Here is a 22568-nt window from a genome sequence, read left to right on the forward strand (position 1 = left end):
ACGGTCTATAAGCATTTTTAATCATAGCAAATACATATCAAATGTAGAGTTAATAATGTTCGCATGTAATTAACGTTTTGTATATGACATTTACAGCATGCCTAATCCCAGGAGCAAATCTAAAGTTTCTAATGTTTGAAAATATTAATGTTTGTCTATGATTTCCATCGCATATCCCCATTCGCCTAAACTCATTACAACCAATCACACAAGGAATGTCAATTTCTTATAATTTTATAAACGTGTAATCAGCTTCTTATAAACGTGTAATCTTATAAACGTTTAATCAGCTTCTTATAAACGTGTAATCAGCTTCTCATAAACGTGTAATCTTATAAATGTGTAATCAGCTTCTTATAAACGTGTAATCAGCTTTTGTTTTAATCCGTGAGCCTACTGATTAGTATTGAAAAGATCAGTATTTACAAGTACTTAATCGTAGATCTTGATAGTCAAGACAACAACTTGATCATTTGATTAAAAAGCTTAAACTCGGATTTCATGCTAAACTTTCTGATCAACATTTTTAGCATAATATTAAATATATAGAGTTAAGTGTACACATGTAAGAATATGTTTGCGTATAAAATTAACTGAATGGCCAGAAAATTGGCAACGGATAACACTCTGTAGTTTGTTAAGAACTTGATTAATTTTCAAGCCACTTGAAACATAATGTGCAGATACAGTGTGTGCTGAAATTACCTATCAATTGCTTTGAGCATACAGTCAATGTTATATTTATCTTGAAGAACTCAGCTTCCTCAGTTGCTTTGTATAACAGTTCGGAGAGGGGGAAGTATTTTCAAATTTGGTCATGGGGTTATGGGAAGGGTTTGTGTGTGCACAAATCTATTGACATGTCTCCCTAGAGTACTGGTTACTAAAGTTCGCATGTAATAATATGTCCGAGTGTGAAATCCATTACATCAAAAACTTCGCCAAAACCATATAGCACTATTCTGTGTAACACAGTATAACACTTTTTTTAAGAGGTTGATGAATTCTTATCTTGCGATTTTGAATAAATCATTGTAGATAAATAAACAGAGCGCCTTTTTTATAACAAGGTCAGACTAGAGTCAAGCTCAACAGAGTCTTCATTCCCTGCTGATTCTGCCAGGCCCGTTCCCTTGGCTGTGGTTTTACTAGGTAGTAGATAGCGACAGTGGGAATCTCGTTAATCCATTCATGCGCGTCACTAATTAGATGCTGAGGCATTTGGCTATTTAAATCACGTAAGTGGTATAAAGCCTAGTGTAAAAATAGTGCTAAGCTCAACCGCCCTAGACGGTTGTGCTAACATGACGGGGTCGTCCACGAGTAGTCAGTCGGCAAAATGCAGCCGAAACTGGCAGACCTAAGTTCGCAGGCATGCAACATCTTTGGCATTCTTTGCCCGTGAAGGAAGCACCGTCCCCCACCCTAGTTCTTTATAAAGCTATTAGATATGAAGTTGGAGCCTTTGATGACATTCTGAGCTAGAACACCCAGTTGATTTGTAGTGAGCTTCAGACCACAGTACGCGATCTTACTCGGCATAGCTATTTATCACCATAATAAAACGTCAGTAGTGTTTCCGGTCTCTAGTGAACAAAGAACAAAAGAATTTATGCATAAGCACAAAAAAAATGGACCTTATTTTCATATCAACAATGTATGACGTAACTTTGTTGGATCTATACTTGCGTACAACCATTATGTTTTCTGCGGAGGAGGAGGAGGAGGAGGAGGAGGATAATAAATGCACACAGTAGTGTTTTGGGTTTCTAATGAACAAAGAACAAAAGAATGTATGCATAAGCACAAAAACAATGGACTTTATTTACATATCAATAATGTATGACGTAACTTTGTTTGATCTGTACTTGCATATAACCCTTATGTTTTTTTTTGCGGAGGAGGAGGAAGAGAAGGAGGAGGAGGAGGAGGAGGAGGAGGAGGAGGAGGAGGAGGAGGAGGAGGAGGAGGAGCTGCCGGTAGTCGCAACGAAATATGCGAAAAATTATCCTTCCTAAGCAAAGCAAAGCCCAAGTGTTTGGCCAAAGCCGACCCCAGCGACTTCAGCGTTTGGAGCAGCGTATGATGACCCTTGCTGAAGATCGAAGTGCACCGTACCCGAATGCCACCCAAAGCAAGCACCGTCAGGCCCTCCGTCATGTTCGTGCTTACGGGAGTTTGTCACGCCGTGGTCGAACCTTTCCAGGGTCAGATCAACGTCAAAATCAGGGAGTACGTGCAACGAAAGGACAAGGACTTCTAGAGCAGTCCACGAGGCATAAACCTGAGGGTCGACGAGTGAAAAAAAACTGGTAGAAGTAATGCCTGCCATTACCGAGGCTGTGGAAGACATAGTGGTTAGAAATTACCTAAAAAAAAAAGTAGGTAAATAAAGTCATTATTGTGGATTGCTTTCTTATTCGTTATAAATTCAGTTGGTATGATTTTTGGAAAAAAATCATATTACTGTTCATGTTTTTAAACTTTTGTTTTGTTTCTTCTTTTTATTTCTTTTTAAAGGATATTTCTTTTTAAAAGGATCAAGGAAGCAAGAAGATAAAACGTGACAGCGATGTTCAGAAAGACAAGGCTACACTGGTCGTAGATCCGGAGGATGACTTTCAATGGGGGTATACGGGTGACGCTGCACCACCATACACCAAGCCCGCCGGGACGCCAGGGGAGGTAAAGGAACGCGAGGCCTGTGAAGATCTTTCATTTAACATTACTTAGTTGATATTCGTTCCTTGCGTTCTTTAGAAAGTAGATGAAATTTGTAGGCAACAATGTTATGGATGTAATTTGCTGCAGACTAAATCAAGAAAAATCACGAATGTTTGATGTTAGGCATTTCTGATAACGTAGAAAGATTTTTTGATTGAGCTGTAGATAACATTTTTGGAAACCGATTTAAGGAAAATCGGAATTGAATGTAAGGGCTAAAGAGAACAAACGCATTGTTTTGCAGTTTTCGACTATTCACGCCCGAAATGGTATTTTTACCAGGTATGTTCACATCCACGTCGAAAAGAAAGTCGAACAACCTGAAAACGATAGGGCCGTTTTGTATAACATTTGGCATGCCAATGGATATTAACACAATTTTTCCAACAATTAATGTTAGGTTTAACTGTTATGTTTATTAGGGAATTGCAACAAGAATTCAATTTACAGTATTATACTTCATGACTGTTTACTGACTTAGTTACTCTACCAACTTTTTGTATTGTGATAGTTAGCTTTCATTATGTTTTCAAACCTTTGATAAATGATTTTGCATAATGATTTGTAATAAATTGGAATAAAAGAAAAGTAATCAAAAAGATGACAAATCTCAGAAGTGTAATTTTTATTGCAAAGACTTTCATAAATTAAAGGGGGAATAAATGTATTAGCCTGTCATTTTTAACTTATGCGTTGATAAGACTGGATCATGGATGATTGCAAAAGTTACTTGAAGATTTTGTATTATGACGTTGGGCGTGAAAGTGGTTTGAGTAGTATTGAGAATGGTATTGCGCTGTCAAACATGAGGGAAAGTATAAGATTACGCGAAAGCAAATACAAGACTTTCTTCGTGGTCAAGATGTGTACACATTACGTTACATAACCCTGCTAGAAAGAATTATCCTAAAAATAAAATTGTGGCTGTGCCACCGGACAAAATTCACCTGTTGGATTTAGCGGATTCTTCTAATTTAACAAAGTACAACAACGGATATAGATTTTTACTGACGTGGATTGATGTGTTTACCAAAAATGCCAGGGTGATTCCTTTGAAAAACAAAACTGGAAAGGTATTGGTGAAAGCTTTCAAAAACAATATCAAGTTTAGTGGGAGAAATCTGACTATGGTTCACACTGATAAAGGCAGCGAATTTACGAATCGTTTCTTTCAAGATTTGCTGAAAACAGAAGGCTTCCATTTCTATACGACAAACAGCGAGGTAAAAGCCCCACTGTGGAGAGATTCAATAGCACGTTCAAGTCCAGAAAGTGCCGGTATTTTTAAGAATACTTTGAAATACATCCACGTGTTTCAACAATTAGTGAGAGCGTACAATTAGTCATATCATCGTTCCAATAAAATAAATCCCGTGGAAGCCATCGGTGACAAAGAAAGCAAAGACTGGAAACATATGTCTTCCCCGTCGAAACAACCCATGCAATTTCAGTTTAAAGTCGGTTATCAGGTTTGGGTTAGTAAACAGTGGTTAACGTTTGAAAAGTCGTACCTTCCGTCGTGGTACGAGGAAACATGTGCCGTGACCAAACGCAGCGGGCGACAAGAAAAACCGGTGTATACATTTGTGAATTAAAAGATTATTCGGGGAATTTGATTTTTAGCTCATTCTACGAGCTGGAATCGCAGATGATGATCTTTAAAGGGTAGAGGGAGTATTCTGTAAACGAAAGAAAAATTGAAGGACCGAATATTTAGTAAAATGGTTAGGATACTTATCATCGTTCAACAGTTGGGTGGCGGATGTTCAACAATAAAGACACAGTCATGGCATCAACTTCAACGCAATTTTACGTGACGCTGCCTAGTAATTCCTCCATGTCATTGTATCCGGACAATACACTGTCCAGTTAAACAACCCGTCTTGTGAAACAAATCAATCTATCTGGTAATTGGGAAGTTGCCCTTACTGAAATCCATTATCCTATCACTTGGTACAACGTTACAGAGAATAACAAATCTTGTACCTTTAGCTAGCATGGTCTATTGCAATCCCACGCTAAAAATATCGCATGGAATCTATAAATCCGTACAGGAAATAATTGATAAAATTAATAGGGAGATGACAGAAACTGCTTGGAATAATATTACCAAAAGTTTGGATATTCATAGAGGTTGCGTTCACATAGAACTTATAGAGGGGTCATTCATCTATTGTTATGACCGTATCGCATGTTAGGATTGAAATACTAATCAATGAATGAAAGCGTACTGGAAGGGTATTTACCTGTGGACGTAAACAGAGACTTGTACGGTATGTACGTGTACTGCGCAACGCCGAGAATCAGCTGGTGGGTGATGTGAGCGCGCTGCTACTGAGGATCGTCCCTGTTCAGACGTCTGGAGTAACTGGTGATGTGTTTGCTCACACGTTCAACTCTCCTCATTATGTTCCTGTTAAACGGAAACATTTTTTAATTATTCAAATTGATATAAGGACAGACGCTGGGGAAAAAGTGGCCTTCCAACGCGGGAAACTCACGACCACACTTTATTTTCGCAGAGGTCGTCGCTTGTTGTTTTAAGCAGTCATGATAGACTACGAGAGGAATCACACAAGTCAAGCCGGGGCCGGGGACGTTTTTTTTTTCCGGGGTGCCCCAATCACAAAAGATGCGGAATATTCTAGGTGGCCTTTTCCAATAATTTAACAAGCCACTAAAACGTGATAGGAGTCAGTATTACTTCCGATGCCCTAAATGGACAAAATGCGAAAGTGGCTACAAGGAATCGACTGCGACAGATTGGATTGGATGTGGCGTCACGAGTTAAGCAACAACATTCTAAGGAACCGCCCCGTCAGACAAAACATTTCAAATGGAAAGCCACTGGTAGATTGCGCAGAAGGCTCGGAGCAAGAGAACGAAGAGGACCCTCGACATATTCGATTATTTAAAACACTCCCAACACTGGCATTTGTCAGCAGTAAGATTGGATCTTTTCCCATTACCCCAACACAAACTTCTTTTCGGGCTTGAAAATGTGCCCAGTTCAATCCCTTGACCAATATCGAGGACTCGGACTCAATAGAATTCAATATCACTGGTTCGACCGAGCACTACCTCGATTTAGCGCACACTCTGATAAACGTGAAAGCTAAAATAGGAAATGAATATAATACTGACCTTGGAGAGGGCGTTCCGGTTGGCCCAGTAAACCTTTTTTTGCACTCGCTGTTCTCGGAAATGGATATCACGCTCAACGACAAGCTCATCTCATCCTCGGCCAACACATACCTGTACCTGCTGGACCATACCCGTACCTGCTGGAAACTCTGCTGACCTATGGACCTGCAACTAAAACGTTTCAACGGACCGCGGCTTTATTTTACAAAAGGTTTACAAAAAAAATCTCTGGAAAAGATGACGAGTACATGATGGCGTATCAGACTTCTCTGTATTCCGGTATAATACGCTGTATAAAAATATTGGAATCCAGGAAGGATTTTGAATCAGGAAACTCCCTCTTTGCATTTGATCTGTCTCCTGATATGTCATGCGGTTCTAATTAAAGCACAATAACATGCGTTTGGAGTTGCCATTTGCAATTACCCTAACGACCACTGTCAACGTAGTGGTCTACAGTGAATTTGAGAGCATCATAGAACTGGACGAGAGCCGAAACATTCTGATCGATTACTAGAATTAAAAGGCAATATGGGAAGTGTACAATTTTTGAAAGTACCCAAGGGAGACAGCTTTTCTCGATGTTACACGACTGGCGTATTTCGGGCAGAAAGGATACCACCAGTGAAAGAATACCCCAGTGCATTTATTATCAACAGCGACCGGAGCGGTGACCCAGGCACAATTTGGTTAGCATAGTACTTCACTCGGGATAGATGCGCCGAGTATTTTTACCCTTACGGCCGACACCCCTATACATACAGGCGTCATGTTCAAGCATTTCTGAAAAGAACAGTTTGCATTTTATTAACAACGCAGTTTGTTTGCAATCCCTAAATAAAACAGTCTGCGGACAGCACTTCTTACACTTTTTCCCTTTCTCATCTAGCTTTGGTCAATGTTCTCGTCGTTATTCGTCCCGTACGCTGTCAATCGTCGGCATATATCCTTACACGCTATGCACATGCATGTAAAAGTACAGCGCGAACAACGACCTCACGCGGCCACTATTTTTATATGCAAATCAGTTGGGGACGATCGAGAGCCTTGGTTCAATCGTCCATGTGAGGTTTTGGGGGTGGTGCTCATTATGTTAATAGCCTTAGCTGACCTTAAATGTCGTTTTCTTATTGGTCGATCGTTGCGTGGAAACTTGCATAGTGAAACGTGGCACCGTACATAATCCATACACGTACACGTTGTGTGTCTCTGCACACGGCACCAATGCACAAAAACTGTGGTTCCTGTCCCGTCCGCGAAAGGCGAATAGCTGCAAATAATTTGATGACGTCCGGATTTACCAAGGTGTGATTGGACACTCCACATATTAGCCATGTCTACACTTATCTGTATTCGCATACGAGGTCGTGCGCTAGAAATCCAGCGCAAAATAAAGAAAAACATAAGCTTTTGCCGACGATTGAACCAAGGCTCGAGATCTGCTTCAGTCAAACATAAAACACTTGGCCACTGACCACATGGCGATAGAGGTACCTCACAGGTAAATTCAGGCAGTGGAACCTCTGGTCCATAGCCTCTTGACTTCACTTCAACAAGCGTACCAACTGCCTCCCGGTGAATCCTTAACAGGATTGGCAGCTGCTGTCTCGCAGTACTTCGCAACGATCGCACCTCGGCCGAAATCCTTAGCAGAATCCACAATACAACTATTCCAACAACAATTCACAAAGCATATAAACAATACACAAAGCATTTGTTGCCTACCTCTGGCGCTACCATTCATCTACACGGCGCGCCTTGGAGGCACACCTACAGCAGACAAACAAGCAACAAACAAACACAAAATCTCTTCTTCATTGCCAAAATTTAAGTACAACTCACAGATTATCCCACTTCGGACACTATTTGTGTCGGAATTAGCTATACACCTTTGTGGCGGGAATAACTTGATGACACAACCGTCTGACCTGATCAAAGGATGGAATTGGACCTGGCCTTAACCCACAAAAATATTTATTAACCTCGCGCACGGACGAGCGGCTACCCAGACGCAAGGTGAATATAGTTAGCGAACAGCGGACTAAGCCCAGGGGCAGTTTGTTTTGCGGAAATATACCCCCAAACTGTGGTTCAGCAATAGACTTTATTGACAATACAGTGCAAGTACAAAAAACTAGACACTTTTAAAATTGGCCATAGTTTTATTCTGTAGCAATATAGATAAGATATTTTCATTTATCTTCAAGTAAACTTGAATCCTCGATCCTGATTGGTCGATCCTTGGCAACAAGTCGTGCTACATATAACCATGTAGCACGGCCACAGTCCATACCGCACTCTGGGTTTTGCTATATTCCAAGATGCGCGCACAAACCACGCACGTGTAATACTATAGGATAAGCACTTTGTGTACAGCGTGCCTTTCATCTTTAATGTGCGTCGTCAAGTTTGCTTGAAGACCATAGATATACATGTAGAATAAAAAAAGACTAGATCGGCAGCGCGTGCATACGCGCCATAGACTGTGCACAAATTGTTCCATTCCTGTATGGACGCTCTACGCGCAGTAGTGCGTGGGGCAAAACGTGGGTTACACACACCAACATTTCCGTTGGTTTGTGCACGAACTTGTGTTTTTATGTCCGTAAAAGTAACATTTTTACCAGAAGTTATTATATATCCAACAAAATTCAATATGCATTTTCAAGCTGGGTAGTCACCTCGAAGTTTGCTTCATTTTCCCCTCGTAATAACTGTTTGTTTCAAAATGGTGGTGCGCGTTGCTACAAATCTCCAAATAAAATGAGCTTTATATCTGATGTATAAAGACATTGTTTTAAACAATAAAAAAGGAAAAGGTAGAATGTAAAAACCGCTTTAAATTAACGTTGAATTAGTTAAGAAAATTGTGAAATGTTGCAACGGATGATTTTAGAGATTTGTGTTACAATTATTATTCTTTTTGAGATGAGAACAATTTACTTGGATTGCATTTTATGTCAGTGACTTTTAATGACAATAATATTACCCCTGAAAACCGGTTTCAGAATGAAATGAAATTACATGCACTCCCGTAATGTTCCGGACTACTGAGTAACCTAATTAACTCTTGAAGTTTATTTACATTGTGCTCTACTTTTAGTACCCATTATGTTCAACATTGTGAGATTCTTGCGCCTTCCTGAAAATATTCAGATGCTGGATACGTCACAAGAGGTCCAGAGCAAAAAAACACAAATGTATTTGTTCATTTTTTTTTAAATGTTAGTGAAGGGCTAGTTGGGCCGGAGGGGCGTGCATCCCAGCACCCCAGTAGCCAACAGTACAAAACTGCATCTGATATACAGTATATGTCATACCCTGATGAAGGACAATGGAGGACAAAAATATTCTGGGTGTTGTCCCTTAAAAGCTGCCGTGAATTTAAAATAAAGGAGAGCGCAACAACTGCAGGAATATTCCGTTTGTGGATGAACAAAATAGCACCGAAACAACTGGATGCAAGGTTCTATAAGCAACGCGCACCAGCATTTAAAAAACGGGAAATAAATACGAGAAATAAAATGTACTTCGAAATGAATATGCAGCTTGATAACCCATTTTGAATTTTGTTAAGGAAATAACTACTACAAATCAAAAATAATACTTTTACGGACATAAACATATATCTTTCCATACAAACCTGTGGAGAAAAAAGGTGCGCGTAACGCAACTTATGCCTCACGCGCTACAAAATGGCGCCGCCCATGGCAGAACGTGCTTCTGTACCATTGATCTCCATATACACAGACTGAATAGGACATCGCGTACGAACGTGCGTCCGCGCGCGCGCGTTTTTTGAAAAGGGTAAAGAACACAATTTCGCATTCGAGTTGTGTACACTTTCGAACGGAGGATTAAAAAATGAAGTTGGGTTTTCTTCGTTTTTTTTTGTCATTTTTGAAAGAATAAAAGAAACAAAAATCTAAATTGATCAAAATCGACGAGGAGTATAGTCAAGGTGCGCGCAGCATTAGACTGCTGGAGTCGGGAAGTAAGGAGCGTTGAAGAATAGGACAATTCTTCGCAAGTAAGTTGTTTTTTTTATTGAGGCCTATACAACATGGCGTGGAGGAATATGAACATGGGAATGACAAAGCAAATTATGTCGCTCTGAGTTTGAAGGGACGGGCCTGTGTGGTAGCTAGCGAGATATTCTGTTCAAATTCCATGCGATCTAGGCCTGTCATGCTCAAGCAAGTGGTTGGCATCATTTTTCTTTAAAAGACAAAGGCCTAAACGTGCATGATTGACCCGGCAATGGCAATGAACAAAAGTTGACTTGTTTAAGTTTATTCGAATAACTTTTATATGCAAAATCTGATTGAATTATATCTGCCTTGGCTTAACGCCTACCGAAATGTTTCTATTCTTTTCTTTATAAAGAGAAACCGAGGAGATGGTTTATGCTAACTTACTGCACAACTGGCCGATTGACCTTCATATCAAACAAAGAACTTCAGCAAATCCATATAGCAAAAACCACCAGCTGCAGGACCGAGCCGGACGAAAATGGAGAACTTCACGGAGGGATGGAATCGACTGTATCATCCACTGAATGGAACATGCGATGTGATAAGCATCTGAGCGTTTGACTTAATAAATTTTTACGATGTGAAACTGTTAACATTGATTGATTTTGGTTTTGGAAAGAAGTTGTGGAGTTCAACGCAAGTATTTTATAAGCTCCCAAGATGACTGTCACATTATTGACAGTTTGTATGGTAAAGAAAGCAATGAGTACGTTTACGGTTTGAAATTATGTTGTGTACGCCGTTATATAAGATTACTAGCTATAGCCATAAACACCGTCATATTCGCTCACAAAAACGATTCCCATTACACTTACAAGTAATTATATTTATTTTCAGAAGTATAGCTAAACATTTAATTGCAAGACCGTGCGTAGCTTGAAATATTCTTTAACGAAATTAGTATAGTACTATTTTGGTTTGTGATTCATCTCCTTTCACACAATATCACAAAGAGGTAAACGATGTCATTCCCTGATCAATCTAGGGACGGGAAGAAGTTTTTGCTGATTACTTGGTAAAATTAAGGTTTTTTACCTTTTAGATTGTAATTGGTTTATGTTCAGGTTTTTTAATAAATATATCAATCATTTGAATGAATCTCCATACAATTTCTCGTGTGAGTGTTTAGTTAAAAATATGATGTCATTTCAGCATATTATTAATACAATTATTCATTTCGTTGATGGAGTAATTCAGTGTGCTCTAATGACCAATGTGCCAAAAATGAAATGGCAATTAAGGTACAATCATTTTTGGGAGGAGAAGGGATTTTAAAAAAATAAGGGAAAAGGAAATGGGGGGTTCTTGAATTTCGAAAATGCATAATAAGAAAGTGTATATCAAGAAAGTGTGGAAAAGCTGTTTGGAGGGTAACTCTTCATCGTTCAGGGTTTGTTTAAAGATTGTTTTGGAGGAGCGCTTGAACTCCCTCCTGTAAGAAAAAAATCACTAAACAATCCATTTTCCAAAGTAAACAAAGTGAAAGCACAATGCGCGTTTACCCGTCTGACAGTAAACGCGCCGCCATTGTTCGGCCGCACATTCGTGCACAAACACGGCGCGATGTCCTATCCAGTCAGTGTATATGGAGATCAATGGTCTGTACGCACTGCCGATCTAGTCTTTTTATTCTATATCTATGTTGAAGATAAATTCGTTATCACGCTCGCGCTCGTTGAACACGGAATATGTAATGCGTCTGTGTCCCACATACCACGAGGCCAAAGTCGGACACAGACGCACTACATTATTCCGTGTTCCACTCGCGCTAACTTTAGAGTAACTCTTCTGCTTCTTTTGGTAGGCATATGTATTATTAATACATATGCCTACCTGGTTATGTGTATGTTAAAAGTTTCAACCCAATTTGCCTTGTAGTTGCCTAGCTATATTACTTATTGTGCTCATTTAAAATGACGCAAAATGACCTGAGTTAGTACGAGATAGTACCTTTTTATTCACCATTTGCTGACATATTGATAAATAAAAACAAATACCCTGAAAGGTCCATCTAATTATGAATGAGCGTAGTTAAATCGGGTTTATAGACTCGTGGGTCGCTAGAAATTTTGTAGAAGATCCCTGACGAGGATATTTTTCCATTCGTTCACACACTGAACGCAGAAATGGATGGTTCTCGTTCATGAAAAGTGTTAACATTGCAGTGGTGCAGTCCGCAGTAGCTTCGCGTCGCGTCATTAAATTTGAATTTAATTTTAAATCTTAAGTTTAAGGATGCAATCAAAATGTAAGCAGGGGCTGTCAACGAATCAACAAAAGTATAAAACTGTCATCTGAGGATGAGTTCATCCAAGCCCCTGATCACAATTAAGGTAAAATTACAAAGGTTCGTACACAAATCGATATTGATAACTGAAAAAAAATGGATTGAAATAAAAAAGGTGAACGTTCTAAAAAAAAAAGGAACACAAAGGAAAATTACAAGATCTCCCCCTCTACATAAAACACACCAAAACTACGGCCATCCACAACTGTATTAACAGGACTAAATACAATTCTCGACTTGCCTATAAATTTCAACCCAACCCAACACCCCAATCAGCCACCTTTTCTCTCCTTCCGTTGTTATTCTATCAAACAGTTAAGTTTTTGTTCTGTCTGGAATGTTATCAAGTGACTTGATGCAATATATAATGTATTGAGTTAAAGCCCAGTCATCTTTAGGTGATTGGGAAGTAAAGATCATGTGTCGAGTTGTTATGGCATCTATGCCTTACTTTAGATCAACGTAATAATTCTATTCTATCTAATATATTTGAACCCCAAAGAGATATTGAACGTTTTAGTCAGAAGAATATTTCTTTTGAGTTCAAGTATCGCGTGTCAATAAAACAAACATTACTGCTTCCTTGTGTGCACGGCTGAATGTTTTTGATGAGATTAAACAGGAAAGTGAGTCAGGAAAAAACACAGTCAAGCAAACAACAGTCCCGCAATTCAAGGCTTTCACTGATAAATAATAAAATTTACTTCCCCTTCCATTGTGTCGCAAAAGTTCAACTTTCAAAATAGCAGGAACTATTCCTTTGAAAAAAAATTATGTTTCATTGCTGTCAACCTGACAAATAATGAAGGTAAAAAAAATTGAATGTTTATTTTCCACAATGGCAATACAATGGGATTTTTCCGCGAAGTAGAAACAATTAAGATTAATTTTTACATGTGAGACGATTGGGACGTTTTAATAATACAAAATTATATTGCAGAAAAGCCCTATGTTCTGTTGCCAACAGACATAGATTTCTAGTTTTTCATTTCATATATAAATATTGATTTTTATCCGAACCATTGATATTTTACCTTAATTGTAATCACGGGTATGGATAAACACATCATCTGATGACAGTTTTTATACTTTTGTTCATTCCTTGAAAAGCCTCTGCTTACATCTAAGATCGTGTCCATTAACTTAATGTCTAAAAATGTATATTTAGATTACAATTAAATAACGCGGCGCCAAGCTACTGCGGACTGCACCACTGTAATGTAAGAATTTTCTATACACGAGCGCCAGCCATTTCGGGGTTCGATATGACACATAAATAGTGCAAATAGTGTGACTCAATGGTGAATAAAAAAGTACTCTCTCGTACTAACTCAGGTTATGCGACGTCGTTTTAGATGAGCATTATATGTCCGATAGCTAGACAACTCCACGGCCAATTGGGTTGAAACTTTGTACATACATCATCAGTTACTTATTACTCATAAGTATTGAGGAGACATTATGATAAAGTCGTCATTTGGTGTTCAAAATGTTTTCTTTCGTTTGTATATCTTACGAACGAACAAGCTAAATTCAAAATTCTTTTTTGTAAAGGTTTGGAAAGTCATAGATATGTGCACACAATTTTAGAGGAAACAAATTGACGTTATTATGACTTCATCAAAACTTTTTTTTTTGGGGGGGGAGGGGGTGTTTGATTGTCTTAAAACCTGGACGTAGTTGACTAGAATGCACAATGTGGAACTATTTTTTTCCAAAACGTTATTATTTTTAGAATTGAGAGAAATAAAACAACTTTTTTTATAAAGGTAAACTTTCTGCTGTTTTCAATGTTTGAAAATTTGCGAAACAATTAAAGAGAAAGTCAATTTATTACTCTCATCAGCAAAAATATTTGTTTCGTTCCTGAAATGACAGGAGGTTGTTTGGTTGTGGTTTTGTCCGACTTCCTTTCTTTAATTTGTTAGCCCAATTAAAACATTCAGCCGTGCACAATCGAAAGTAATAATATTAATGTTAATGAACCTTTTCGTTTCTATATTAAGTTATGTGTCAGCAAAATAGTGCATAAAAAGAGTACTCTCGCGTGCTAACTCACTCAACATATTCATCTGGACCACTATTATACAATGCACATGTTCGTGGGACACGGCGTCTCTCAGCTTCATGATCACTGTGGTATGGATGACTTCATTTGCACCTGGTAAGTAGATTTTTTAGAGGTTAGAGGATATCTAACCAATTACTATACAAATCCTTTTCTGAAAATTGCGAAAATTGTTTTCACTAGAAAATGTTTAATTACTTTCCTCCTTGTATTATTTTGTTTAGTTAAAAGTGGAACTATATATCTATCAAATGTATTACTTTAGGTAAAACAGTATAGGACAGTAGTAGTTCTATTTATGTAATTGCTTTGGAATCGTTTCAAGGGCAAGGTTTTTTAGGCAAAAGTTCCCACTTTTGAATAATCTGATGTTTAGTTAAAGTTTTAAGTTTAAATATAAACCGTTTTGAAGAAAGTTCGCAGAGAATTATTGTCAAAGCTTCCCCCAAAAAAGTGGTATTTAAAGCCCGATCACCGAACATGAGTCATCACAAAATAAGCTCCCAAAAATGTCACTCAATACTAGCAATTTTATTTCATTGGGGACATACTTCTTTTTACACTACTGGTCGGATTTTGGTTCTTATATTTTCATGTTCCAGAAAGCTGCAAGGCATTGATACAAACTGAGGGCTTATGGCCACACCCCCTTCCACGCTTTTTGGGCCGCTCTTTAGTAAATTAGTCCGATCTAAAATCACTCTAAAGTTATTTTTCCATTATCTGCAAGTGCAAAGCTATCAAGCAAAACTGGTTTCGTTCTTGTTCTCAAAATTTTAAATCAATGTAAAATTGTCCCCATTTGACATGGAGCCAGTGAGGCTCGGTCTGATCTAGCGAAGCTTAAAACCGGCCTCAGGTCGACCTGCGATTTGCTTGCGCCACGACGGAACCGTCTGCATCAAGCAGAAAAATAATGTCCAAGTGACCAAAACTGAGAAATCGTGTGATTCTCTTGAACCAGCGGCATCGCATCCTGATGTAAAATAATCGCAACCAAACTCATGTCACCCATGATTCGGTTCGAACCATAATCAGCGCGCATTCCCCTGATACGGTCTGAAAGCAGTGTTGTAGTACTCGTACTCGGTACTCGTACTCGAGTACTTTTTTCGAGTACTTTTTTGAAGTACTTGTACTCGTACTCGCACTCGAATGTCAAAGTACTCGTACTCGAAGTGACGGTACTCGTACTCGGGCAGCAAAGTACTCGTACTCGAACAGCAGTACTCGGGAAAAAATGGTATATTATAGCTTCACTTAGGCGGGCGGGCTAAATACCCCCTGTTCATTTACCGTGGGACGGTATTGTTATTGAGGAAGTGTGGGACCCTTCAAGCCAAAGCGGGAGACGGTCCACGCATGAACGCACACGTTACAGCCGTGCATGGTAACGGTTTGCAGTGGGGCTTGTATGTTTAGGGCAGACAAAAGATCAGAGGATTAGCAATGTACCAGGTCTTTGCGGTCGGTGAGTAGAAGCCGCCACTGATGGGTATGAAACCGCAGGATTTATTGTTATAAAAATGGTTATTTGTAGCGGGAGCCGGGAGTGCCAACCGTGGGACGGTTTGTAGAAACAGGTCACCCGCTTTCTTTTCAAGCGGGAGCCGATAAAAGAGGGGCTCAATTGAAAGCGGCTCCCGGTAAGTGAACAGGGGGTATTTAGCCTGTCCGCCTTACATTGGCATTATTTTATCGATACTTTCAGTTTGAAATGGTTGATTTGCTTGTGGAGAAATGGAGATTTCCTGATTTCCCTCTGTACCGGCCGGACAAACACAATAACAGCTAGCCGTGAGTGGGTCTGCATATCGGTCTGACTAGGCCTGGCGGGGCCAATTACGCACAATGAACCATTTGCCGTATGGCCGTATTCGAAAATGCTCGTACTCGTACTCGTACTCGGAAGTACAAGTACTCGTACTCGGAGACCCGTTCTTTTACTCAGAGGTACAAGTACTCGTACTCGTACTCGTACTCGGCAGCCTAAGTACTCGGCAGTATTCGGTACTCGGAAAAAAGTACTCGACTACAACACTGTCTTACAGGTAAATGCGGCATTCCCATTCACAAATACTTTGAGTCCAAAAGTCGACACAAGTCAAAAATTATACGTTTCCAACAATTTTATTTTGAACAGTTTTATTTCATTTCTTTTAAACACCCCTCTAGCTATGGTATGTAATATCCTCTCGCGAGAAGTAGTAAACAATCTTCTTATATGGTGATTGGCACGCGTGCGTGTAGTGTGCTGATTGGCTACAAAATTGAAAAAGGATGATCTTGATGCGCACACGATCGCGACGTTGTCGTAGAGAAGTTGATTTTTTTTCTACAGTTGCGACTGTTGATTTTTTGAGCGCCGACTAATGCTGATCGTCTAAATTTCGTCGCAGTTACAATCAGGTCCAAAAAAATCGGTGACTGAAATGTTCCCAACGATCGTAGCTCAGACAGACGCAGCTTGATCCTTAAAGTCAGTCGCTGACTGATCTGCGTCGTCTCAAGGTCGACCTGAGGCCGGTTTAAGACTGGCTATTCTGTGATCAAGGTCGATGATACTACGCTAGAGATTTCTTCCAAAAACCCTATCCAGCTCTGTTTCATTTATTTTCTTCGATTGATGATAGCTTCGGTGTGGATTTTGCTTGATACCACTCTTGCTCTCGCTCTTTTTGAGGAATTTTACAGTAGGAAAATGAAATTATATAGGGTGTCCCAACAATGTCCCTCTCGAGGGTGTACCGAATCCTCGTAATTTGAGGGGGGGGGGGATCAAATTCAAATAGAGAATTGATGAGCCCAAACATGTTCTTTCTTGTGTGAAGTCTTTTTGGATTCGGTTCAGTGGGTTTTTGAACAAAGGTCATTAGTGTAACACCAGTCCATTTTGTTACCAAAGGCTGTATGCTAAATTCGTTGTCCAGCAATTTGTTTTTTTCCACGGTTTTTATGATTACTTTCGTTAATATGAACCATATGACAATTAGTCCGTCAATCTGGTACCAAATAATCCAGTGTCTGGTGGATTTTATGCGCTTCGGTACTGCATTAGAAAAACACAGACATGCACGCGACTACCGTTTTCTGGATTTAATTGGTCAGGCAATTAAGGAACAAAAATGCATTTTTTAAGTGCCACTCTCATATATAATGAACCGCAGACTGGATGTCTAGGCGTACATGCTTGTACCGTATGATTGCTGGCCGACTGGTTGGGGCATGATCGATGTTGCCGGGACATGGCTTTGAATTCCCGTGCCATGCCCATGGTGTATCTACCACGGAGGGGATGGGGGGGGGGGGGCGTTGAGAAGGCGTTGTGGAAGAAGGCGGCGCACGCCCCCCCCCTTCCCAAAAAATAAATAAATAAATAAATCGCTGTCCCCCCCCCCCTACTGGGAATTAGGCAATCGGAAAAGAAAAATCACGAAACCATGATTAGCGCCCCCATTGAAATATGGTGTTCAGTAACACCACCCTATTTGATTTTACTGAGGCCGGTCTCCTGTAAAAAAATATCTTCCTTTGAACACAAGGAAATTTGGGCGCCCCTCCACTGTAATAATCAGCCCCCCCCCCCCCTCCCCCACACACCCACCCCTCCCACTCAGCCCCTTAGGATGAGAACCCTTGCTACGTCGCTGAGAGCAGGGAGCACACTGTTGACTTGCAGGCCGACTGGTGGGGACAGACTTGATGTGCTGGATGTGGTAGGGCCTAGGCCTATGTCCTATTCTCCATGTTAGTAGCATGCCAACTGCTGAGGGTCGCCGGTCGACAACTCTCTGTACTCAGTAGGCTGACGGCGGACTCTGGACTTGCCTCGCTTGCCAAGCTTAGCTCCAACCGGTAGCGTTTTAGTGTCCACGGTTGCTTTCGGCAACTCCCGACAATTGTTAGAACGCTGCTTTAATACGTTTATGGCTCCTGACAAAGAGCATCATGGTTCTCGTCTGCTCGACCAAGCGCGTAGAGCGGTACTTGTGGGACTTGACAACATCCAAGGGGAAGGGGGGGGGTTGCAAGTCGACTCCGCGATATGGGGGCAATCTTTATTTTTATCACCTTACTCTACGTCGGTAAAACCTCGCTCCCTGGTATTGCTCTCATGAAATCCCGATCCTTTCTAGCACTTTAATCCCAATAATAGCTCATGAAAAGTAGGATAAGTAAACTTCCCTACTGCAAAATCATTCAAAAAGAGCGAAAACGGAGCCCAAAAATGCTTGAATGTATAAAGCAAAAACCACAACAAAACTATCATCATGATGCGAAAACAGACCGAGACAGAGAGCTTGATCAGGTTTAATAAAAAAATTCGGGAGCAAATCCTCTTATAGTACCATAGCGTAGCATCACCGGCCAGATCACAGAGAGGCCAGTCTAAAAGTTCCTTAGATCAGATTGAAGCTCACTGGCGCCATGCTAAATGGGGCCAATTTAACATTTACTCTAATTTTGAGAACAAGAACGAAACCAGTTTTTTGATAGCTTGACACTTGCAGATAATGGAAATATAACTAAACAGTGATTTCAGATCAGACTAAGAAACTTCAGAGCGGAAAATTAATTCCTAATGTACACGAACATGAAAGTGCGCATGAGAGTGCCGACCTACAGATCGAATTGAATCTTTACGGATGTACAGGAAAATTAAGAATGAGAAAATGCAAACCCTTTTTTTATTGATGCCTTGGCAGTTGTAGGAAATGATTGATTTTAGATCACACTAATTAACTTAAGAGCGGTGCTAAAAAGTACATTTCGCTTATACCATCGCATGCCCCCTTTTTTAAATGTCCAATTTACAAATCAGTGTTATATATACACCACTCACAAAACGTGTTCACGAAACGTTTGTTATGAACATGTTACAAAAATTAATGATATCGCACACACATCTATTGTTCGCTTTTGTGCGCGCTACGGTTTATGAAAGCAAAGTATTAACCGAGGACCTGAATAATAATGGGAGAGCATTTTATTACATGTGATTGGCTTTTTCGCAAATTTGCGAAAAAAAACCCTTTGTTTTTGTGGCTTTCCGCATATTTGCGGATAACCTCAGAATAACCGCTTTTCCGTATAGTTGCGGAGTTAGATTATTGCAGTTTGAAATCGCGTATGGTTTTAGTTTTCCTACTAGGTCATTATTATACGTTTTAGACCCTATTGGACCAATCTCACTTTGTCAGGTTTCCTTTTTGAGCTGTATTTTGCATTGTTTTTCATCTATTTTCTGTATAAGTAAACAGTATAAGCACAGGTTAAAATGAAGGTGACGTCGTGATGACGTCATCGTGCAATTTTATATGAAAATTTGATTTTTTGTGGACCTTTTAGCCATAGCTCACGAACGAATCCTGACGTCATCATGAGTCATCACAAATGTTATTTTTGAAAACAGTTATAGGAGTAAGTCCGATCCGCATGAAAATTGGTGGATAGGTATTTAATGGTACTAGTATGCAATTTTCGATTCAGTAGTTTTTTATGATTTTGTTTTTATATTTGCATTTTTGCATATTTTATTCCGCTTCAAAATTGTATGTAAACTTTCATCGGATTGACTTCAAACCTGGTACTAACCAAGACTACAATGCAAAAAAAATACATTGACAAGTGCTGTCAAAAAGAAGTCATGAAGATGATTGATGATCTTCCAAACTTATGTAAAAGTGGTGTACAAATTAAGAAAGAATAGTTCTGATCCTCACCTGACTCTTTTTAATTATTCCCTGCAAAATTACTACGCGCGCTGTTTTCAACATTAACGTAGTTTTGCTGTACCGCGAGTAATCACACGATCGTTCACGCACTTCACCACGTGCACGAACTTACACATTTTGAATTCAGTCTCATAATATGTATTCAGTACGTTAGCCTTTGTTAAAGGCTAAAAGGTTTATTACAACTTGAAGTGCACGTATGTACGTACATTTATCGTACGTATAACAGCGGAAGCTGGGGTGTAATTAAAAAAGGACTATGCACATGCGTAGTGAGTGTTCATATTGTGGCGGGAACCCCCGGGCAAACCCAAGTCTGTTAGGATAAGTCCGACTCCTAGTGGGGTGAAGACATTCTTCCCAAGCCAAGGCTCTTCCGTAGACGAGAGATCACTCAGAGCGACCTTCAAGGCTAAGGGTGCAGGTCCGTTTTGGTGGAAATCTACCGCCCGATTATGAATGAGTGTTGATTATTTATCTCTGTTCATTAATTGCACAATAAACCTGTAAACATAAACACCGGAAGCAGAATCGTCGGTAATCTCAAGCAATAATGATCATAATTTATTCAACAATAATCAGGTACATTAATTAGCATGTGATTCGGTGGGTTGTTTTATTAACAGGGTCTTTCTTTACTGGAGATAGCCCGCTGCTTGCCTATGCAACAACGCACACAGCATTAAGCACTAGACAACAATGGCAGCAATGAGCAACTTTGCACAGCGCTAGTAATGAATCGCTAAGTTAGCAAAACACAGCGTCACAAGCGCACAACAGCCGCTTAGCAATGTATACAGTCCTATAGCAGGGTACCCGCTACGCCGTGCGTGTAAGCCAGAATTCAGCTACACATACCAGCGCAACCCCAGTACAGCTACACATACTTTGTACACAAATCGCCTAAGCAATTACACATAAGCAGAGCACAAGTAATTTCCCTACTTCCCTGCCCGCTGTCGCAGCTACACCCGGCACTCAACACCGAAAACAGCTGAGCCCCAAAACTATACACTCAACCAGCTATAGTATAGTATCTCACCTAACAACGATCCCCACAACTGTATCAATCAGTCCAAACAACTAAACAGAGCGCGCGTTCGCCCAGGCACGCCCTATATACCAGGTACGTGTGGACGCAAACTTACGAACCACGTGCATGTACTAACCCTATGGTGCGCTAAACTTATGGGAGTTATTGGCCAATCACGTACGCGCAGCAGCCCACGGAGCTCGTAATCTCCGCCCGGTCACTGCACACAAGTGATTAAGCGTTAGTGCTATGGTATGACGTCACAACTAAACACTTTCCGCCACAATATCTGCACTTAATCTAGCACAATGTAAATTAACTTTCGACTGTTGTTATTGTTTTGTGTCATTTGTTTGCAGCCAGGTCAAATGTAGTGCATATATCATGAGTTGTGACTGGTGAACGCCGTTAACGGTATTATGGTATAAATATTCACATGGTTTGGGCGTTGCACTTTACAGAATTTCATTAATTATATTGACGATATAACAAGCCCACGAGAACAGGCATGACAAGAGCGAAATTTACACACAAAGAAATACCGTTTCTTGATTCGCCGTCCAATAGATGACTTTTAGGGCGAAATTGACTCTAAAAGTAAGTTATCTTCACCCATGTGAAACTGTCTGTATTAAGAAAATATCGGGTTGAGATTTCATTTATTTAATCTATGTGTTTTGGGCGTGCATGTACATGTACGAGGAACATCACAGGTGTTGATAAAAAAAGGTTTGAATCAATTTTGCTTGTATTTTTGCATCCATTGCTGTCTACGTGGACAATAGTTCAGATTTACTATGAGTCGGTATGCTTTTAAACAAGAAATCCTAAGAAAAAACACCCTCTTGTTCTACATCTTTCAAAAAGCGCGACAAATTACACGTATTAAAAGACTAATTTTAACAGGGACGCATAAAAATGCGCGCACACTGTGAAAAGCACGCGTATGTGTGTACATGTAGCACACGCGTATGTAAGTACAACATACATACAGTACAAGTGCATACATGCGATTTCAAAAAGTTACAAAATCTAAAATCACATGAAAATAACACGTACATGTACATTGTAAATGCACAAGTTGGTCTACATTTGTCGCAAGAGGGCGTGCGTTTTAGGCTACATAGCTCATATCTTTAACTTAGTGTACAGTGAATCTCTATCAAAGTCCCTGGTTGAATGGTTTCGGGACCGTTTGTCGATACGTCAAGCGAACGCGCAGCGCCAGCAAGCATCCGTTTTTAACCTACACTAAAAGACTCAGCAGACCAAAGCCATTGGATAGCCAATTTCCATCCGAGTTTGGTCGACAAATCTCCCAGTGCTTCGCATCGGATGATACTTTTCTCAAAATATCACACCCTAATAAGGCTAGGCATCTGATTCTGTTATCCCCACAGTTGGAACACACTTTGCTACTCGAGACCATAAAGCTAGCGGAGAAATTGTGACCAAGAATCTCAACTTGGGTTTCTAAATAACCCTTAAGCGATATTACAAATAACCCTTAAGCGATATTACAGATAACCCTGAAGCGATATTT

This window comes from Patiria miniata, unplaced genomic scaffold (assembly GCF_015706575.1).
Source record: "Patiria miniata isolate m_02_andy unplaced genomic scaffold, ASM1570657v1 HiC_scaffold_25, whole genome shotgun sequence".
NCBI classification, from domain to species: Eukaryota; Metazoa; Echinodermata; class Asteroidea; order Valvatida; family Asterinidae; genus Patiria; species Patiria miniata.